At 39.8% G+C, this 10,830-nt stretch overlaps 1 protein-coding gene across 4 annotated transcripts in view; it reads left to right on the forward strand.

Annotated features, from left to right (window-relative positions):
- NME7 (NME/NM23 family member 7) overlaps positions 1-10,830 on the forward strand; it is a 251,720-nt gene that overhangs the window by 240,244 nt on the left and 646 nt on the right. The window lies entirely within an intron of this gene.

Genomic DNA, 10,830 nt, shown 5'->3' on the forward strand with positions numbered 1-10,830 from the left:
CAAAAGATATTATTAACATATGATTCTAGCCATTTTGACCCTTTAAATCTTTGGATGTAAGGAGGTCTTTTTTTCTTTAATCTTAAATTATCTCAACATTTGCCCTCTCTAGTTCTTTCTGGATTTAGTGGAAAAGTCCATCCCAACTATTCCCCTCGTTAGCTAATTGTATATTCTGATTATATATTCTGTCTGCTTTGATCTGATTTAAGAGCTTTTTAAACTTTTCTAACATGTCTTTATAAAAGTGACGCCGTATCTTCTAAATAACTTTAGTTGCTATTTTCTAATTTAATCATTTTCCTCTTGGAGCTTTTCAAACTGAAATGTGTGTGAAGTATAGCAACAAGAACTTCCCAAGAAACAAATACCTGTGGGTTTTTTGTTTTTTGTTTTTTTAAGGGTACTGTACTTCCTTGGGTTTTAATTTCCAGTATCCTTTATGAGGTCAGTCTGCAAAGATGGTCTCCTAGACAGCATTTGCCCCTTGGGCCCAAGTCTTTAGGGGGCCATCAGGACACACTCCAAGATCCGTTTCCCGAGTCACCGTTTATTGTTATAGAACTCACTCTGTGAGGCTACTTTGATTTCTTTCTCATGAATACCCAAGATGAGCCACTTGAAGTTCAGTCTCCTTTTTTTGCCCATGTTCCCCATTTCATCGTGTGAGGCCTTACCCATCTCTTGGGCACGTTATTCATGTTGAGAGCCTCCAGTGTACTAGGAAAAGCCAAGTTCCCTGGGAGATTTCATTCTTTCCTTCGGATCACTTATGGCAGTATCAGATGGGCTTGGTTCCAGCCCCGATTTCTAGGGCACCTACTTTTACCAACTATCTAGGGCAGTGGTGTGCCACCCCCGCCCGTGAACATCAGAAGTATCTGTGGAGCTATTTGAAGTGCGTACATCCTGGGCCTTCCCAAGACCTAATGAATCATACTCTCTGGGAATGGGGGTCCAAACATCCATTTGTTGTTTTTTAGAGATCTAAAGGGTGATTCTGATCTACAGCCAGACGGAGAATCACTCCTTCTCCAGCTGATCATCATATTTACATTTCCTTTTCTTACTTGAAGGCATTTTTTAAGTTTTAAGGACAGAATATGTTCCCTATCAAAACCTTTTTTTCTGTAGGGGGGTCAGCAAAAATGAATTTCGAACGTGAAATGACAAGTTCACCTGAGTTTTCTCCCCTTCTTGACTGATATTCCCAGGTGAGCCTCTTAGCTTCACTGTAAACTGACTTGTAGCAAAGCCCATCCTGAGCTGCAAATTTATAAATCCACCCATCAACTTATATAAACACTCATCCCAATGAGGTAGATCTTACTGTTCTCAATTTTTAGATTTAGGAATGAAACAGGAGGGAAGGGGGCAGGGCACAACCTTTAGAAGAATGACATAGCCCAAAGACACGACATAAACTGATTAAAACCAAATAGGTCCAAGATGGCAGATGAGTCAATGACTTCCACTAGACCTTGACCCTCAGTATACTCTCATTGTAACACATCAGCAGATCCAAGGCTGACCATTAAGGTCAAAAAGTGGGTGGTGGCCCAATTTCTGGAAATCTCCACCCCTTCCCCAAAATAGCTGGAACACTCCTCCCACTCATTAGCCTATGAAATTACCCACCCCTCTAAAAACTGACAACCCCATACCCTGGTGCCTTTCTCACCTTCTGAGATGGCCCACACTCTGTCTGTGCAGTGTGTTTCTCTCTAAATGAATCCACTTCTTACCTATCACTTTGCCTCTCACTGAATTCTTTCTGTGACAAGACATCAAGAACCTGAGCTTCATTAAGTCCTGAGACCAGGTGTGTGATCTCAGTTAAAAGACTGTGGGTTCAAGTCCCAACCTGAGGTCCACGGTTTCAGGAACAGCCTGAGAGAGTTTACATGACTTGCCTAACAGCACGGGGAAATAGTGACTAGACTCAAACAAAGTTCTTCCAAGTCCAAATTCAGTACTCTTTCACTATACCAGGCTGTTTTTTCTACTGATTAATATTTTTATCATTTTATTTTGAAATAATTTTAGACTTATTTTTAAAAATTGCAAAAAAATAATAATTCAAGGAACTTCTCTAAACCCTTTACCCACATTCCCCAAATGTTAACATTTTACCATGTTAATCGTTCTGTCTCTTTTCTCTCCTTGTGTACGTGTGCATTAACTTATTTATTACATATATGTATATATATTTGACAGTAAATTACAGTTATGATTCCCTTTTATCTCTCAATACTTCAGTGTATATTTCCTAAAACACAGATATTCTCTTCCTTCCCCACAGAATAATGATTAGAAATCAGGAAATTAATACAGCACTATACTATGTACAGACATTCAAATCTTACCAGTTTCATTCACAAATGTCTTTTGTAGCACAAGAAAAAAAAAACGTTTCTGCTCTAGGATCCATTCAGGGATTACATGTTGTGTTTGGTTCTGTGTCTCTTTACTGTCTTTGTTTGCAAAGGTCCTCAGTCTGCCTTTGTCATTCATGACCTGGTTAATTATGTAGGCTGTCCCCTAATAAGCCAGAATTGCCCTGGCAGTTTTGGCTCTCAGAGCAGGATGGAATTGCTCAGAAACCCATGGCTTCACTGACATACAGCAGGACAGACCACAGCATTGTGAGGATATGGGAGAACTCATAATGATAATTATTTTGAAATATTTAGTATATGCTGGGCACTGTTTTAAATGCTTTCCATATATTAACTCATTTAATCTTTACAACAACCCCATTTAATCGGTATTATTATATTAGAGATGTGCAATATGAGAAACCAAGAAGTTATGACTTCCTCAAGGTCAGTCAGCCAGGAAATCGCAAGGCCACGAGTCAAACCCATCCCCACCGCAGCCAGGCTCCATCTTAACCTTGAGCTCTTAACCAGCGTGAGCAAAGCCTGAGGCACTAAACTGAATCACGTGTCCTCAGGCAAGCTGCTAGCTCTAACAACCTCAGTCTCATCAACTGAAAAATGGGACTAATACATCTGTTTCAGTTGTAAGGATTACACAAGATAATTTATGAAAGCATTTGATATGTAACAAGGACTCCACTTTTTAAGAGTAAGTAAAATTTTAAATGTAAACATTGAAAAATTATCCGTGGCTCTCATATGGTGACCCTCAGAGAGTACTTTCTTTTTTTTTTTTTTTTTTTTTAAACTTTTTTATTGCAGTATAACAAATACATGCAGTTTGGGAAAAGAAAAATTGCTCATTTGTAATTTTTGTTAAATTAATGATGTAAATACTCTCTTAATGGTTAATTTTAAGCTACCAACAGTTTGACACTTGACTCACAAATTCCTATTTAACAATTGGCCCTCATGAACTAGGGTGAACCAGCTTTAGCACACCACTACAACATGTATACAGAAAAATGTACAGATCATTAGTTTATAGCTCATTGTATATCAGCAAAGTGAACACACCTACCACCCTGGTCAGTAAATATAATTATACCTTTCTTTCTTCCTTAAAGGTGACCAGTGTCACCGTTTTTAATCATTGAGGGTAGGGAGAAGGGAACAGAAGTTCCCTATTCATACTTTTAGATTTTTTGAGGGACTGGGGAGGGACTAGCTACAACAAAAACCACCTTCAGGGCAGAAGAGGCCAGATAAGAATGAGTCACAAAACACAATTTTAGAATGTGTTTCTAGAAGGGACTCCTGCATCTTTAGATATATTAGAGAAAATGGTCTATATTTCCTATAAAGAGAAAGGTCAGCACCACTCTATTCTGGGCTGAGGTGTAATTTCCTTCTAGCTTTAAAAAGACAGTTGTTCTCATTAGTGGGTGGCAGCAGAAGAATCAAGAGGTCTTTGTAAGAAAACTCCGAGAATATTGGGTTTACAGAATTACTGAAATGTCTAGTCATTTCAATGTGAAATTTTCATTTTGTCTTAAAAGACTTCAGGTGTATAGCAAAGTGAATCAGTTATACATATACTTATATCCATTCTTTTTTAGATTCTTTTCCCATATAGGTTATTACAGAATATTGAATAGAGTTCCCTGTGCTATACAGGAGGTCCTTATTAGTTATGTTTTTATTTTTTTAATTTTTTAAATTAATTTTTATTGGAGTATAGTTGATTTATAATGTTGTTAGTTTCAGGTATACAGCAAAGTGAATCAATTATACATATATCCACTCATTTTTAGATTCTTTTCCCATATGGGTAATTACAGAGTATTGAATAGAGTTCCCTGTGCTATACAGTCGGTCCTTATTAGTTATCTATTTTATATACACCTGAAACTAACACAACATTGTAAATCAACTATACTCCAATGTAAAAAAACAAAAAAGACTTCAAATATGGCCTCTGAACCCATGGAGAAGATAAACATATATGAAGGGGATAACTCTTATGACTACAATAGGGTGAACTTTATTATTAATATTTTGTAGCCTATAAATAGATTTGAGGGGGTACCGCTGTAGCCCAAGGACTTTCTGGGCTCTGTAGTTGAGAGAGTAAGCAGGAACAGATTTTTCATCTCTCTTTTTTTTTTATCAAGGCGAGGATGTTTCCTCTGAGACCTTCTGTCCGGAGAACAGAAGTCCTTTACCCACCACCTTTTTCCTCACAGCTGTTTACTTCTGAACTCCATTATCTGGAGAACTGAAAACAAGTGGTGACTTGTAGGGGGAAGACAAAGAGGGAGACAGGGAGCGTGGGAAGAGTTCAGAAAGGATTCAGGCTCACATATTAAGGCCTGCTGGTAGCCGCCTCCAACCATGCCCACAGCAGAGGCCCTCTCCCCCTCACCCCTGCCCCAAGGCTTCAGCCTGCCCTCCTGGGCCTCTGTTTCTCTCCTAGCAAGTCTGCCGGCTCCCACCTTCCATAGCCAGCCTCACCGTGCACCTTCCCCAACCCGCCACCTCTCACCATGGATCTGTTCATTGCTTATTTTACAAGCAGCCTTTTCAACCACATTTTCCACTCAGCCGATAGGAAAACCAGGCCAAAGTAGCCCTAGCACAGAGGCCCATGGCTGTAAGCAGAACTGTTACAGAATGGAAATGTAGGGCCCCTGGTTCAAGGATTATTAAGAATTTCAAGAGAGAGACAGTGGAACACGAAACCAGGCATAGGCCCTTCTAAGCCTGTGGCCCTGTGTGTCAGCACAGGTTACACGTCCATGAAGCCAGCCTTGGCTATAAGGGCCCCAAGTGAGTTGAAAGTTGTTTCCCTTCTGAATAGGCTGATGTATTTAAACATCAGTATATTATTGGAACACTAACAAAACTGTACCTCAATCAAATTCAGAGTGACTAGATTTTATCTGAAAATCTATCTAGTATAATGGCACAGGTACACATATTTTAGTTTGGTGCTGAACTCCACGACAGTAGGATAGATAAATTCTGTAAATGGTCGAGCACATCTATACTCTGATTCAAAAGGAGAAAAAAAAAAAAAAAGAAAACTCCACAGGCATTTCTGTTGCTCAACTAACATTAAGAACCACTGGAAAACAGACACCTGCGCTCCACCTCCAAAGTGTCTGATTCAGCTATCTGTGGTGGAGCCCAGGCACCAGGAGCCGTAAGCTACACTAGAGACTCTGATGCAAAGCCATAGTTAATAAAACATGCAAGGAGATTTCATGCTTGCTCCATATACTAGAAGGTCCTCTGGGGGAGTGGTGCACAGGGAATCACTAGCATTGAGACCCGTTTTCATTATGCACTGTACTCAGGGCAAAGACGAGACATTCTCTGGAAGCTTTCCTTGAGTCTACACTGGAAGCAATTACAGATAATTTACATTTATTTGAATTACATTCTTACAGAATTGGCAATAATTTATATACAGTCATCAGCAAATGCAGGGACTACTCCATGGGAGGTCACAGTGCCACTGTGGCTTAGAGTTGGAAGATACAGATTCAAGTTCCAGCCTTGCCAACTGAGCAAGTTCCTCAGCTTACGATATAGGGAAGTCATGGAGCTCTGAGTCTCAGGATCCTGCTCTGTATGGGGATAAGGGGACCAGGCTCACAGAGCTGGTGTGAAGGAGATGGTTTGTATATGAAATTAGACTGTACACTGTGAAGTAGTTAATAAACGTAAGCTGTTGTTCTTATTTAACAGTGATAAAGACAGAACAAATCCTCAAGTTAATCTTATTATTAAAGTATCATTGCCCATTGGCATAGCAATTGTATATTCAGCTAAAATTTGCTCCTCCTTCCTCTATGTCACTTCCAACTCATCCTAAGGACTCAAATGTTAACCACTTTATGAAACATTTCGTGTTCCCACTGGCAGTTAATTATTCCCACTTATACCTTAGCACACTATAGTGATTTTATGTGATTACATGGGTTTTCCTCTTTTCAGTCTATAAGCTTTCTGAGGACCAGGTCTCACCCATCACTGAATTATCATGAATGGGATGTGCTCAATATGTTGAATGAATGATTGACAGAGGAGGGGAAGAATGAATTAAGTATAGGTGAGAGTAGTTTAGGGCATTTAAGACATTTAGAAGCATGAAGGCAAAAATTTCATAAGAACAGGGATCTTGTATGCCTGAACCCTACCCTCCCCCACTTCATAGTCAGTGCTGGGCACATAGTAGGTAGCTTGGAAGAAATTTGCAAATCAAAGAAAAGGAGAAAGGCCAGCTCTAGGCACAGGTTTCCATCAGCATGGACTTCTCATGCCATGTTTCACTTTTGGTAGTACAATCCCAAAGTGTCTGTTAACCTTATTCTATTCCCTTGGCCCCCAGAGGTTCCAGTGCTGAATCATCAGCACCTCCCCAATGCCGGATCCTCACCCACTGGTCATTTTAGAACCCCAGTTCCTATGTAAAGGAATCGATCCTATATCCCATTGCTATAGGACTGTTCCATGCTCCTCCAGTACTTGCTAATTTAGTGACCATAAATCCCTGTAACAAGTTATGGGCACTAAAGGGCCACCTTACAGAGGAATGAAATATTTGATCCCTGAAGCACTTAAACCAAAGGATCCGTCTAATCCTGAGTATATCAGACATTGTGGATAACTAAATAGGTGGGTTTCAAATCACTCAGTGCCTCCTCCTACCTGGCCTGTATGGGGCCAGCACTAGAGGAAGAAAATGAGCATTTCCTTGGAAAAGGTAGTGCTTTACAGACTGCTTGTAAGGGTGCCGATTTTATGAAATCCCAGTTTTTTAAAGGTTTTGTGGTAAAGCAAGCTGGAGATAGTAAGTCACAGTTTTATTACAATGTGGGCCTTTTCTTAGGGTGTGGGATTCATTTGTGGCTAAATAAAATAGCTGGGTTCTGTAGTCAATAAAAATCAGTACCTTCATGAGGTACTTAATCTCTCAGAACAGAGCAATGCTGACAGTCTCTGGGAGAAAAATAGAGAATTAAAATAGGAACCAAGATATCTGCCTTGGGTCCAATCTCTTTGTTTCACACTGGGTAGGCTATGGATGCTGCTGATTGCAGGCTTCAGTTGGGAGAAAAACAGGTTTATCTCTATTTCCTGTTCATCTTTTCCAGTGCATAGCCTAGAAGATGGCGGATAACATGTCTGGCTAATGCTAGTTTCCTCTTGAAGAAGAAAAGACAGAGTCACATTTTCTCTGAATTTGAAACCAAGATCACTTTATTCACTTGATTACAGCTGTTCTTAAATGCTCCTTGGATAGTGTCCCTCTGTATTATGTTTCCCTCTGTCCTTAGTCATGGATTTTCGAAGTAACCCCACTTAGTTCTCCTCCATGGGCCAAATATATACTGATATTGAAGTGTTACTAATCCTTTAAAATGCCAGGAGTTTGAGCTTTCTTTGGACTTTGAAAGATTTTAATAACTAGATTTTCGTCTCTGATCACTGATAATGTTTTTAATTTGGAGTTGGAGCAGTTCCCTCTGGTAATAAATGCAGCTTGGCGTGCTATTGTTCTAAAACAGAGCTCAGATCAGATTTTGCCCAAACAGGTACAGAACCGAAAACCTTGGCTTCCGTTAATGCTGTATTTTGGGGCAAAGGTTCCTAAAGTCTAGTTGGCCTTTATTACCTTCATGAGTTTTACCATATCTGAGTACCACCTGATATTGTATTTACTATTTTTCTTTAAATTCATTCACTGTGATACTTGAATAAGTTTATTTTCCATTATGGAAATATTTATTTGCCATAAGTGGGAAACTAGTATTCCTTGTCCTTAATTGAAGGTAATAAATACAATGAAAAGTTATTAAATTCTAGCTAGATACTATTGCTTGCAAAAGGTTCTGAGCCCCAGGCCTATCTCCCTTTATTTGAAAGGGTAGTAACCTGGGTTGAAGCCATACTAGCGCCACATTGAAGCTCTCCTTCAGGGAATGTGATGGATTGAAAAAAAAAAAGAAAAGAAAAGAGAGAGAATCCTTTTTCCTCTATTCACTAACTATTCCAGTGCTTTTGATTCCAAGCGGTACTTAGCCAACGTGTGAGAAACACTGCCTTTGAAAAACTCATTCCTTTTATATTCTCTGTGAGGAATTCAATATTTGATTGACTGGACTTGTATGAAAACCCCTTTTCAGGATATAAGGACACCCCAAAAGTAGATGGCACTGTTCCTACACCCAAGAAATGTGTCATCTAATAATACGAGGAGAGCAAATCATGATAAATGTGTAGCAGCAAGAGTTCCAGAAATATGCAGGTACTTCATACTAGAATGTGAGCAGCAGAGGGTCACTCGTGGGTCTTTCCGGGGCAGTTAGAAGAGTACTTAGCAGACCAGGCAGCCAACGAATACCTACGGAGTCAAAGAACACTAAACACTTCCCCAGTCTCCTAGTGGAGATATAAGCACTCTCACGGGCAGGGAATAGGTTGGCAGCATCTGGAAAGGCTACAGGGAAGCAAGATTTGGACAGAATCTTGAAGGAAGGGATAGGCCGAGAGCACACACATACATACACAGGTGCACATGCACACGCACATATGCACATAACACACAATGTCTGAGAACAGAAGGTGCAAGGTTCATATGAAAGCAGGGGGTTAAGTGTGTCTGACCGAGGTTGTGACCTGAGAACAGTCTCAGAAATACAAACGACCTTCCAATTTGAATAAATACTTCCCTTTCCTCAGACGTAAAGCCATTCCCCACTTCTTGTTCATAAACATCACATGTTTAAGTCTCAGGTACACTCTGCAGAAAGTGTCGATGTTTCAGCAAAACAAACCATCTTCTGTTAAAGGAACAATACCTTCTATTTCAGTGTACGTGGAGGTTGCTTTTTGAGAAACCCAGCTTTAGGTAGATATGTTGTCCGTTTACGGATTTTTGCCGTATTTCCTCAGTTGTTAAGGAGGGCTCCTAAAATCTTTGCAGCTAAGCAGTTGTGCCATTTCTCACAGTTCCCTTTGCTGTTTTTTGTTAAATGGAGTCATTGTTTCTCTGGTATTAATTTGCCATCACACGATTTGCTGCTGTAGAGATAGCAAAGTCTCAGGTAGTATTTTTAAAGAATAAACAAGAGAAGCAGATTGGCAGGGTAATAAATGTGGGGCAATAAGGTGGGAATTTAAGCTGTTACTATTTCTGAACAAGTTGTGCTGTCACAGAAATGGCCATGGGCCTCTGGGTCCGTTTCTGTAAGAGGAGAGCCCAACTGAGGAGGCATTTCAGCATTTCAGGTCCCAAAGGATTTCTGGGGACCAGCCTGAAGGCAGGAAGGATTGATGTACGCTTTGGCTGCACAGGCTTTGTGAAAGGTTTCCATTTTCTGAAATATGATGATGCCAAGATTTTAGTTTGGGTATTTCCCATGTGGGTTAAGGGATACTAAATCTTCAGCTCTGTTATACCTGGAGAATGTTTTTCAGAAAGCTCATTTTCATCTCCTTTCACTCTAAGGCTAATTTTTAAATATATGGCTAAATATGGACTTAGGCCAAACCACAAACCAAAAAGCAAGGTGTAAACCTTCTTAATTTACTGAACCTCAAACCTTTTTTTTTTTTTTGGCACACTCTAATTTTTTCAGTTATACATATATATACACATTATTTTTCATATTCTTTTCCATTATGGTTTATCACAGGATATTGAATATAGTTCCCTCTGCTTTACAGTAGGACCTTGTTGTTTATCCATTCTATATGTAATAGTTTGCATCTGTTAATCCCAAACTCCCAATCCATCCCTCCCCCACCCTACCACCCCTTGGCAACCACAAGTCTGTTCTCTATGTCTGTGAGTCTGTTTCTGTTTTGTAGGTAAGTTCATTTATGTCCTATTTTAGATTCTACATATGTGATATATTTGTCTTTGACTTACTTCACTTAGTATGATCATCTCTAGGTCCATTCATGTTGCTGCAAATGGCATTATTATGTTCTTTTTTATGGCTAATATTCCATTTGTATATATACTACATTTCCTTTATTCATTCATCCTCGATGGACATTTAGGTTGCTTCCATGTGTTGGCTATTGTGACTAGTGCTGCTATGAACATACGGGTGCATGTATCTTTTCAAATTACAGTTTCGTCAGGATATATGCCCAGCTGTGGGACTGCTGGATCATAAGGCAACTCTATTTTTAGGTTTTTATGGCACCTCCATACTGTTCTCCCTAGTGGCTGCACCAATTTACATTCCCACCAACAGTTCAGGAGGGTTCCCTTTTCTCCACACCCTCTGCAGCATTTGCTATTTGTAGACTTTTTAAGGATGGCCATGCTGACTGGTGTGAGGTGGTACCTCATTGTAGTTTTGATTTGCATTTCTCTAATGATTAGCGATGCTGAGCAGCTTTTCATGTGCCTCTTGGCCATCTGTAT

The sequence above is a fragment of the Eubalaena glacialis genome, chromosome 3 (assembly GCF_028564815.1).
Source record: "Eubalaena glacialis isolate mEubGla1 chromosome 3, mEubGla1.1.hap2.+ XY, whole genome shotgun sequence".
NCBI lineage: Eukaryota > Metazoa > Chordata > Mammalia > Artiodactyla > Balaenidae > Eubalaena > Eubalaena glacialis.